The sequence below is a fragment of the Ostrinia nubilalis genome, chromosome W (assembly GCF_963855985.1).
Source record: "Ostrinia nubilalis chromosome W, ilOstNubi1.1, whole genome shotgun sequence".
NCBI classification, from domain to species: Eukaryota; Metazoa; Arthropoda; class Insecta; order Lepidoptera; family Crambidae; genus Ostrinia; species Ostrinia nubilalis.
In genome coordinates, this window is record NC_087118.1 from 4,145,710 (window position 1) to 4,158,492 (window position 12,783).

Genomic DNA, 12,783 nt, shown 5'->3' on the forward strand with positions numbered 1-12,783 from the left:
GCAAATAATAGACACCGAGAATGAATGAAACATTTATGAATGTCATTTATAAAAAGTATAAATAACAGTGGACCCAGGATCGAACCCTGTGGAACGCCTGATGGAATGGCGGAGAAACGTGAATTAGAAGAGAAACCATTAAGAACTACAGTCTGACGTCTATCCGCGATGTAGGATCGAAACCATCTAAAGAGATCCCCGTGAATTCCAGCGGACTGTAGCTTAGTGAGCAGGATCGCGTGATCAATTCGGTCAAATGCTTTGGTATAATCTGTATATATTGTGTCAATCTGGCCTCCGGACTGCATACCATGAGATACGTCATCCAGAAATGCCACGAGATTGCTAGCTGTAGATCGTCCTCTTAAGAAACCATGTTGCTGGGGTATGAAAGCATGCTTGAGGGCAACATACACTTGTTCGTGAATTATTTTTTCCAGTACTTTAGCTAAAACACAGAGTTTGGATATTGGTCTATAATTTGCAATCTCACGTTTAGGGCCTTTTTTATGAATAGGAGTGACGGTCGCGGTTTTCCAGATCCTAGGTACCACACCTTCTTTTATAGAACGGTTAAACAAATAACTAATAGGAAAAGTCAGATTTTCCGCGCATCTTGAAATAAGGACCGGGTGCAAGCCGTCTGGTCCCGCCGATTTATTGCAATCGAGTGATTTTAGAATATTGTACACTTTTTCTTCAACGATTTCGATAGAGCAAATATCGGGAGAGACCGAGAGTGTCACATCAGACAACGAAGTATCACTGGGAGGAACATTAGTTTCAGAACCCGATTTCAGAAAGTTAGAGCTAAAGAACTCGGCAAAGGCATTACAGATCTCGTCACCTGACGTTACGGTACCATTATCAATAGTCATAGAGGAGGGATACGAGCTATGTTTCGAGCTAGCATGTATGTAGGACCAGAAAGCTTTAGGATTATCACGAATGGAAAGTTCAGTATTCTTTATATAAATATCAAAGCATTCCTGTTCCACCCTTTTTACTCGCTCCCGTAGAACTTTGAATGTGACATAATCGGCCCTATTACCATATATCCTAAGTTTTTTATGAACCTTATTTTTTTCTTTAAGGATTTTCTTCAACGCAGGAGAGTACCACACTGGGTATCGACCCGGGTGGACAGATTTAGACGGTATATACTTGTCTCTTAAGGTACATAGTAAAGTGTTAAATGACTCGACCGCATCTTCCACCGTCCCACAGGACAGAAGGGTATCCCAGTCCTGTTTGTCAAGATCAGTGCATAAGGCGGTAAAATCTCCCTTGTTGAAAAGATATTTGGGTCTAGGCTGAGGCTTTAAATCAGGTAGCTCAATGGAGTTTAAGTGGCAAATTAGGGCTGGATGGTAAGCATCTTCCTCCACCAGTGGTTCAGTGCAGTGGAAAACCGACACATCATTATTTGATAAAACTAGGTCAAGTAACTCGCTCCTATGATTCCTAATGTTATTAAATTGGTTCAGGTCGCAAATATTCAATAGGTCTTGTATTTCGCTATGATTGATATCAGTACTGCGAAACGTAGGAGTAAGATGAGTAGTGTGACTTAGCGAGCACCAAGAAATATCGCTCAGGTTAAAGTCACCGGCTATAAAAAATTTGTCATGAGGACTACTAGCACAGGCAGAAAGGACTTTGTCAGAAAAATTAGATAATTGCGTGGCGAGAGATAAACCCTGATTTTGTTCGCATAAATATATACAGCCAATATGTAATGTAAAAGGATAATTATTTGTTTTGTTCGCACCAATATCAAGAGAAACCCAAATATCTTCCGCTGTAGAATGCCATTCGGGGCGCGCGTGCGCTACAAGGTCACGGCGGATCGCAATGAGGACCCCACCTCCGCGCGACTGCCCGACACTCGAGTAGTCGCGGTCTCGCCGCCACACCGTATACACATCACTGAATAGTTCATTATTACTAATTCCATCAAGTAGCCACGTCTCAGTTAACAGCACAATATCATAGTTGTGTAGTTGCACACTTCGTTTAAACTGTACCGTCTTCGTCCGCAGACCCCTGACATTCTGATAGTAAATATTAACCATTATCGATTACGGTCCGGCCAAAATATAATTTTCGGCCGGGCCGAACCACACAACACGTATTCAGTAATGTATTTAGAATGTCAGAGGTGAACGGAGCGAGGGCGGCACAATATAATTTATAACTGTGTAAAGTGAATGCGTCTACATAATTGAGTTGAGGTAGGTAAATCGTTTGGTATGCAAAATAAGTAAGTATTATGCGACTCGTAGGTCGGCAGTGGCATAAGTGAGATAAATGATGACGTATTTTTATAGTAAATATGTAGAAGTGGCTGTGTATGTAACCAAAATAAAGAATTGCATATGTGTCAGGAATTCTACTTGCTATATTATGCACAGGTATAGGTAAAAAACAGATAATAAGTAGGTAATTAAGTACTCTGTTTATTAAATCATGATTGAAGTAGCAATTTAACGACATTAAATGAGAGTTGGAGACATTTTGGCAATTAGACTTCAAAAAAACAAAATTAAATGATACATACTGTTTTTTTTAACGACATTTCGACATCTTGGTATGGCTTGTACACAAAACATAACACAAATACAGAAAGAATTAGGTATACTATAGGTTCGTAGTATTTTAGAACTAACTGAGACACAGAAAATAGTCATTTAATTTTAGGGAGATCACTTTCACTGTTTATGGCTAGAATTGGAGATGTTTCATTTTTTCTGACTAGAATTTTGCAGTTCTGAATCCATACATAGTTATATCCCCGTTCAGCGGCTATCCTCTTGGTTTTGGTGAGAAGTTGCTTGTTTTCTTTTGTTAGGTGGTCGTTTACGTAGATCTTGGTCGGGTCTCCCGCGAAGCCCAGGTCCTCGGCCGTCAGGCCTGGTCTGCGTAGCCTGGCGGAGGCCACAAAGTCTTGTTTCATTAGATAATTTGGTAATTTCAGCCCGTAGCTGAGGGTACCTAGTCTGTATCAGCTTGGGGGCGTTTTTCCAGATTATTTACTCTTTCCTCAACTTTCGCCAGTTTAATTGTGTTTCCAGATACTTCTTGACTTATGCCACTCAACGATACTTCGAGATTTTGTAAGTTATCCTTCATGTTTTTTATATCTTGAACGATGGACGGTAGCTGCTCAAGGCGGTGATTTATTCCATTAATACCGCTGCGCAACTCCTGTAGGACAAGATCAAGGGTCGCAGCAGAGGAAGGTGACGGCACTCCAGGGGACATCGCAGCCACATGAGATTGGTTGGTCTTGCAACTGGTACATTGGATGCTGGCTTGTCGTGCCGGCCCAAGTTTACGATAGTTAGCTTCAGTTATGTTTGCACACGAGAAACAGTATGACACAGTGCACTTCGAGCATCTAACACCGTCCGAGCAGTTATTGTTACACAATGGACAGTTGAACATCTTGGATTGTATTATTTGACAAATTTCACAATAAATAACGGCCGAGCAGCGAGCGCAAACAGAGATGCGTGTGTGTGCGTGCTCACCGGTTAGGCGCGCGCCGTTAACTGATTTGACAATTTTGATTAAATATTTAAGCTAAATTATCAATTTATACTTGCATAATACCTTACCTGGCTGATCCTTTACGACCTAAAAATTATGTAAATTGTCATTTATTACCTTGGTTTTGTAGTTTTGTAAATAAAAAATAGACTTACGTCCTGAGTAACTTGCCTAGGACGAATATTTGAGGGGTGTAAAGGTCTTTTTATTGAAATTTTGAGGGCGTAAAGGAAATCTATCTCAGTAAATACAGCTCTAGTCCAGTTTTACTATATTCCCTCGGAAAAAGCTGTGAATTCTAAGCACTTTTTTCTTAGGTCACATTTTAATAGCTCTAAAAACAAAAAAGTTACTGTCAAATAAAAATAAAAAAAAAAACGTTTTTTTCTTCTCCTGAAAAGTCGTACTTTGTCCTTTACGACCTTTGAGCCCAGAGGTATCGATATACTCATTACATAACAGTTACTCATCTATTTAGTAACTATTAGACACTCTATCCATTTTCTGACAAGCTTGCAAGACTTTGAAGGCTGTACTGGAACAAAATTCAATAGGCTTCGCAAAGTTACGAATCCTAACGTCTTCAGAATGTCACTATGACTACTTATCGTATATTTAGTCACCAGAACAGATACAACTGAGGAAAGAAAAAAAATCCATGTATGAATTGAAAGCATACCAAACATTTTATCAGCGGAGGTACTAACGGCTTGCCCAGTTTTTCTCAAGTAGTATTTATTTAAGCATTTGGCTCCTAGTCTATAAAATTATGGCCAAGGAAGTTTCCAAAGTACTTCATTGGAGTCTGTACTGTGGTATATTTACATTGTTTTATATTTGAATGTGTGCGGGTATCGGAACAATAAATCAGTGCTTAACCAACTTGGGCGTGTTTTACTTCATGGTGGCAGCGGTGCGTAAATCTTTTAGGATTTACAGTAAAAGGACGTAATTTTGTGCAAACCGTGTCGTATTTAATACTTAAGACACTATCAAGTAATATTTATCATGGAACACGCGCGTCCTCCAGCGGAATTATCTCTCGAAGGCGGCCCGGCCGCGCGGGCCGAGTCGTGGCGTCAATGGCGGAAACTGTTCGAGGTATTCATAAAGGCCTCTGGAGTGAGCAAGGAGCCTAAAGAGATTCAGGCTAGTTTGTTGGTTAACCTCATTGGATCAGCGGGTTACGAGGTGTACACCAGTTTTTACATTTGGAGAAGGAGAAACGGAAGACGATATTGATTGTGTATTGAAGAAATTCGATAATTATTTTGGTACGAAAACAAACATCACTGTCACGAGATAAAAGTTTTTCTCGCGCAACCAGGAAGATGGTGAGAATATAGATAGATATGTAACGGCTTTGCGGTTGCTGAGTAAACAGTGCGAGTTTGGCGATTTGCAAGAAAGTTTACTGCGTGACAGAATCGTTTGTGGAATCATAAATAACACGGTCAGGGATCGTTTACTACGCACGGACGAATTATCGTTATCAAAGGCTATTCAAATATGTCAAGCGGCTGAAATATCGCAAGAAGAAAGAGTGTGCATTGATGGTAAATCGACGGAGGAAATTATGGTGAATGCTACTTCAGAACGCGGTACAAGACGGGTCGCGAGCGGCCGGGGCGGGCGCAGCTGGCGCGGCGGCCGCGGCGGTCACGGCGCCTACGGGTCCCGCGCAGCGACGGCGGCGGGCGGCCGCGCCGCTTGCGCGAGCTGTGGCAGCGCGCGATGCGCTGGTGAAGATCGCTGCCCGGTCAAAAGTGCGTTGTGTTTTGTATGTGATAAAAATGGTCATTTTTCACGGGTGTGTCCAGAAAAGAAGAGTGTACGGTTTGTACGCTCTTGAGTGATATGTTGCTGATAGAAGAGAGGAATGAAAGTCTGATATAAACTGATATAATAAAAAATAATAATAATAATAAAATATCTTTATTCTCACCGTAATCTTACAAATAAGGTACATAAGAGTGATTAAAAGGAACATTTTACCGATTATGGCGGGTTGACACCTGAACTAGGAAAGATCCTGTATCTCAGGTTGCCAACCCTCCACCTCTAATACTACTATGGGCTCTGCATAAAATCTTAATTATATTACATACCTACTGATTACTTGTAACTATTAGCTAAATAATTAATACTAAAGAATTTTTGAGGTTTATGTTGGTGATTATGTGTGTGAGTGTGTTTGTGTGTGTGGGTGCTATATGTAAGCGGTCTAGCAAGCGATGTCACTGCTCAAGGTTATTATTTTTGGATTATTAGCAGTTGTTCCGTTGCGGTATGATCAAGCCCCAGCAGGGCTGTGGTCATAAATGATTTCAACTGCTTGCGATTCATGTTAAAAATCGGGTTTAAATCATTAAAATGTCGGTACAGGTATGAACCCATATGGGTTATTTGTCGTTGTGCGAAATGTGTGTTACAGGATTGTACCGTGGTGCGTACTCTCCTCTTGCCCTTTGGCAATTTTTGGGGATCAATGTTACGGTGATGGCGAAGCACTGAAGATATAATATACAGTTGCCGGACCGTTAATAGTTTCGCTTCCTCATAAAGTAGGTCGGATGGGTATCTTCTTGGCTTATGAAGCATGACTTTAATGACTGCTCTTTGTGCCCTTTCCACTTCCATAAGATGAGTGACAGCTGCACCGCCCCAAATTGAGATGCAGTACGTCAGCACGGATTGACACAAAGCGTAATAGACTTGTGTGACTAGTTCTTGGTCAGCAGCATCTCTCAGGTTCCTAAATATGTGCAAAAGCCTCCTTATTTTTTTACTTAGCGCTGAAATTTGTGATTGCCAGTTAAGATTTTGGTCAACTACGACACCAAGGTACTTGTGAGAGTCTGTTTGGATTAGCGAAGTACAGTCGCAGCCAGCGCCGATACCGCCGTTCCCAGAGCAACAGTTGGAGTGAGCCCTGATACTGAAATGTGAGGGCTGCGTTGTTTTGTTGTTTATTCTGAAGCAGATATATTTTGTTTTCTTAATGTTCAGAGTGAGCAAATTGTTATTTAGCCATTCTGTCACCTTTTGCAGTCCCTTTTCTGCACTTCTTTGCACGTCTTGCCATGATTCACCTCTGAGAACTAAGGCCGTGTCATCTGCAAAAGAAAGCGTGCACCCATTTCTCAAGTTCAATTCACACAAATCGTTCACGTATACCAGAAATAAAGTTGGTCCGAGCGTGCTGCCTTGTGGAATGCCGTATGTAGTCGGAGAGCTATCATTATACTGTTGACTGATTTTGACAACTTGGCTCCTATTCGTCAAATAACTACGAAACCAGTCAAGTACAACTCCACGAACCCCCATCCCTTCCAGTTTGTTTAAAAGTATCGGTATGGACACAGTATCAAAAGCCTTCTTAAGGTCTAGAAATACGGCAGCGCACTTGTGTCCCTTGTCTAATTGTTCAGTTACTTTGTTCACCAGGCAGGAAACGGCATCTTCTGTGTTTTTACCCGACCTAAAGCCATATTGATTAGGCGACAAAAGGAGGTTAGACTCTAGGTAGTTGGTTAGGCGGTTGTTGACAACTTTCTCAATTACTTTACCTATCGTACTGAGGAGCGAGATAGGCCGATAGTTTGACACTTCATCCACAGCTCCATCTTTGTGAATTGGAACAACAACAGCCTTCTTAAAGGCTGTTGGAAATATGCCAGTGGCGAAGCTAAGATTACACAAATGCGCAATCATTGAGCACAAAATGGTGTGGGAGTTAAAGAGCACAGCAGGTGGTATATTGTCTATTCCAGGAGCGCTGTTCTTCCTCATATTTCGAATAATTTTGTCCACCTCGATTGAATCTGTTGGTAATAGAGTCATGGAGTTTACGCTTTTTGAGGAACTGTATGTTCTACCGCTATTAAGTTTTGAGGTGTCAGTGTTACTTATTATGTTCTTGGCTAGTTCACTGCCAATTGTGGTGAAGTAGTTATTTACCGAGTTCAATGATGCTAGTGGCGTGGGCAAAGTGCTGAGAAGGGCTGTCGCATCCGATTTATTCTTTTTAATATGGCATAGATCTTTTACAGCTTCCCAGGTAGCTTTGTTATTTTTGTAGTTTAGTGCAAATTTATCCTTGTAGTAATTGATTTTCATGTCTTTGGCTGTATTTTTACAAAAGTTTCGATATTTATGGTATGCCAGCTTCAATTCAATGTTGTTGGGATCATTCTTCACCAACTGATGCATGCGATCTCTTTTTTTAAAGCATTTGATAATCTTGGGCGTAATCCATGGCTTTAAAGGTCTTATACGTTTGCTAATTGTAACTACGCTGGAATGATCCTTTATTTGTCCCTGGATTATGTCAATCAAGGCAACGGCAGCTACATTTGGGTCATCAATTTCCATAAAGGGTTTCCAGTCTTTGTCTTTGATTGATTTCATTAAAAGTTCGTAGTTAATTTTATTTCTAATGACTGGATCATTTTGCGATTCGCATTTCAGTGGGCAATCCATGGATAACATGATTGGATAGTGATCAGTTATATCCGTTTCCAGCACGTAACACCACATATTTGCCTTGGACTTACACATAAAGTGGTCCAGACATGTACGTCCATGTGTGGGGATATTTATGCAGTTTTGTAGGCCATGTGACCCTATGATTTCGAGATAATCTCGAACTGAGTTACTTCTGGTTTCCAGTGTGTCAATATTAATGTCTCCTGTTAGAATAATGTTGGTGGAGTGTGTTGAGCCTAATAGGGAATCCAATGAGTCGAGAAAACTATCATGACTTTTGAAGCAGTAAGGTCTGTAAATACCGATTACAGTTAAATCCCTCAATTTGGCCACTAAGCAGTTACCTTCATCCAATTCCACCTCGTGGATGGAAGCGTTCATGTCAGACTTAACGTACATCATAACGCCGTCATTTTGGTTGTAGCTGCGTTTAGTGTAGTGCATATCGTAATCATTAAGCGTTGGTGGAACTGAATACTCATCACACCAACACTCCGTTAGGACAATAATATGAAACACAATGTTTATTCCTGTAATGAAGGTAAGAAAGTTATCAATATTTTTATGAACACTTCTGATATTAATACATATAACGTTAAGTTTTTGTTCATATCTATGTATGCTATTAATTTCATATTGCAATGTACTTGAGTCTACAATATTTGCGCAAGGAACTGTACATGAGTTTTCGATCTCTTCCGATAATTCGAGTCTACTCATGGTTGTAGGTATTCGTATAGTAATAAATTAAAATAAGTTCTGCAAAAATAATCTACAGGTAAACAAAACGAAAGAAAGAAAAAAGAAATCTACAATTTAGCGATTAACGATTAGAAGTAGGTAAAAAACTTAGTTTGGTTTATTGTGTAGTATGTACTAGTACGTTTGTATAAGCATGTATTACTGAGTTAATAAGTTTTAAACTAGTGATAATTGATAGTGGCAGTATACAATTTGTAGCCAAACAATAAAAAACTAGGTACAAAAACAATTAATTAATATAAAGATAGTTAAGTAAAAACAATACGAGATATATTATGACACTAGGTTCTCCAGGTCCTGCTCATTGGATATTCGGACGGGTTGATCGCTGTCCTCCTTCTTGACGTAGATATTACCGTGGTATGTCCAAGCAGCAACAAGTTTTTTTGTTTTTACAAGTTCTCTCGCCAAGAAGAAAATATGTCGCGACTTTGTGGTAAGGTGGTCCGAAATATAGACGGGTTTTGCAGTTCCTTGCAAGTCCAAAGTCTCGGTATTCAATTGAGCCTCCTGAGTAGTTCTCTTTGTTTTGTTAAATTCTTTGAATTTCGAAATGACAGTTTGCTTTCTAATAACGGAGGTAAATTGTACTACGATAGCGCTGTACTTTGTTCTAAAGATGTCCTTTATTTCACCGTCATCCAAATCTGTTTCTACTATTGATGCGATTGTTTTGACCGTTTCAGTTAATGATTTTTTGTTTTCTTGGTCGGCTTTTGGAATATTCCTTATTTCAATTGAAGTTGACTTGGCCTCTTTCTCTAATAATTCAACTTTGTTTTCTAGTGTCCGTATTTCAGTTTTAAACTGTGAATTTTGTTTTTCCAGGACATCAACTTTGTTTAAGAGGCTCTCATACTTGGCTGCCATGGAGTCCACGGACTTCTTGATCTCGCTGTTTTGTTCTATGAGCGTAGTGAGAGCATTGGTGAGAGTATCAAACCTATGCTCCTGTGCTTTACGGAGTTCTTCAATTCTGTTTTCAATCTGGGGTCCAGAAGACACTGGGGACTGTAGGCATCTGCGTTTATATCTTGTTGTTATGTTTTCAAGTTCCTCCCGATCTGAGCTTGTTAGGCAGTCCTTGTTTAGTTCGGACTCTGACCCGTAGTGTCGCGGGCTTTTGTTTAACTCGGAGCTTTGTGGGGGTGAACGCTGTATGTTTGGCATAGTCGAGACAATTTCGGATTGTTATTGAGTAATTTCAAAGCCCCTTACGTGTTTGTTCAAGCAAAAGCCGCGCGCAGTCTTGCTATTGAGTAGGTGTAGGTGTTCGTAGCTCGTAGTACGTAGCTCGTAGCAACTGTAGCACTCGTAATGTAGGCACAGAATACATAATAGTAGCAACAGAAATTGCACTCCTTTGTGTAGGATCAGATGCCGACATTTTAACGGTAATAATAATAATGCAAAATATCCAACGCACTTGGTGCATTCGAAATCGCACCTTACTACTACGCTCACAAGAGCGCAATTTTTTTGTGTTCAGAGTTGATCTACCTCACAGCTCAAGCACAAAATATAACAGAAGACAAACTCCATACTAAATGCGCCCGAGCCACGCACACATAGACACCGCTCTAGCAAGACTGTCTTGGACGAATGCGAGCGCGACGTGGCGCGACAGACGTTCGCCACACGTTCGCTGTGGTTCGCTTGAGTCACGCGCCGGTCAACCGCCTGTGATATTATTTTGTTTTGCGAAATTGACGAAAATGAGTGAACAGAAAAAGTCGTATTATAATTGTTCGGTATTTGGTTGCTTAAACTCATCATAAAATACCGAATTTTCATTTTTTAAATTACCAGTTGATTCGGGGAGGTAAGTAAGTTATTTATTTGAATTTCAATTGAAATTGAAAGCCAACTCAATTATTAGGAATATCGAATTGTTTTAGAGAGGTTTTAGGAATTATTGGATAACTAGCTTTTGCCCGCGGCTTCACCCGCGTGAAATTTAGTTTGTCACAGATCGTCATAAATTATAGCCTATATGTTATTCAGGGTTATAAACAATAATACTGTAAAGTTACATCAAAATCCGTTCAGTACTTTTTGCGTGAAAGAGCAACAAACATCCAGACATCCAAACTTTCGCATTTATAATATTATAGTTGGATAATAATGTCAACCACTCAACTAAATACTAATTCCTTCTCGTGTATTTGTTTGCAAACAATTACTATAATAACGTACTAAATAAATATAAATAAGTATACGTGGATATCTGTTATTGTCTTTCTTCCGTAGTATTAAGAGTAACATTTTTCTATCATAACGAAATAAACGCAACACATGACAAGACAACCCTAGCGCGACGGCCGAGCGTGCGAGCGAGAGAGGTATGCAAAGCGAGGTACATACATGAGTTTACCTTCTGTTATATTTTGTGGCTCAAGCGTCAGGGTTGTATAAGCAAAGTAAAATAAATAAAAACTTAATTTTAAGAAGCATTTATTGTATTTACGATTGGTAAACTTTAATCTAGTGGTGTTTGTATAATCGTACATCTAAAGTACCTATTAATAAACTTCAGTGTTGCGATATTTCGAAATTGGACAAACAGTTTTAAAAGGTGTAGTGTCGGAAAATAGACACGGTGAAGTAAAGTTCATGTTTTTATTAGCTAAAATAATTTTTTTGCTACAGTTTTTTGTCATAAGTATTTCAAAATTATTTAAAAAGTGTAGTTTTTTTAAATTATTTATATCACTACAGTTAATTATTATTCCTAAATATTACGATTTTCCATTAAATAAGAATAACAGTGCTGTTGGAACAATAAACCTTGATTGCGACGATGATCGACCGAGCGTGTATAAGTACGCGTGTGTACACAGGCGCGTGGCGGCCCTGACTGATCTGCAACTTCAAGTTGTCGCGCGCTGTAGGTAATTATCTCGGCCGGCATAGGCGAGTGACGGAGGCCTGATGTAGGCTTGTTTCGTCGCGGCCGCTCACCGATCTCTTGGCCTTGCGGTAACACAGCCGGTCCCCACGCAACGATTGCCGGTTCAAATCCAACGGGCAGCCAAAATTTTGAGTTTGGTGTGCACTCACCAGCCTGATGCACGGCGCCGCGTCGCGAAGTGTGGGGGCTCCGGTATATCAGCGCGACCACTCCAAGCTCCGGGGGCGAAGCACCCAGCACAATCACCTTCGTGTGCAGAGCAATGCGGAACACGTCCGTTCTGTACAAAATCCGAGAGGCGAGAGGATATAACTGTATTGATACTGATACTTATGCTAAGTGATAGAATGATAGTGAGAACGCGCACGGTATGAACGATGACCGAACATGAACTGATGAAATTATAAATGTGGAGTAAAAATGCTGATGTGACGCGAACTTATGAAACAATGTAAAATGCTGACGCGCAATTTGGTACGTGCTACTGGCTCGTACATCTTCCCGGGCCGGAAAGATGCGAGATGAGGGATGATGAAGATGATAGGTGTGATAGGTGAGTGACGTGAGTTACAAGGTGATAGAACAATTTTTACTTAAAATTATTACAAGGTGATAAACAATTTTTTACTTAATAATAATTACAAAGTGCTAAACTCTATGTTACATATAGGCGACGTGGCCTTATCGTTAAATCGCGCACTTGATACTTTAGCTTTTGCACTTTTAATTTCACTTAACAACTCTACATCGCACTGATTGACATTGCTACCACTACACTCACTCACTACACTTTCACTGATAAACTTCGCTGTAGGACGTGGGGCGCGGGCGGGCGCCGCTGGCCGAGGGCCCCGCCGCGCTCGCTCCCGCAGGCGCCGCCGCGCGACCACGACGGCGAACACGAGGACTCCGCAGCCCACCACTAAGTAGATGGCAACGTAGTGGTGTACGTCGTGATATGATACTCGATCCGTTAGGACACCTTCAGATGCCCTGATTTTCATTTCTTGTATTTTCTGATTGATCACCTCTAGTTCCTTCTGATGGCCGCTAGTATCTGATTGTGTTTC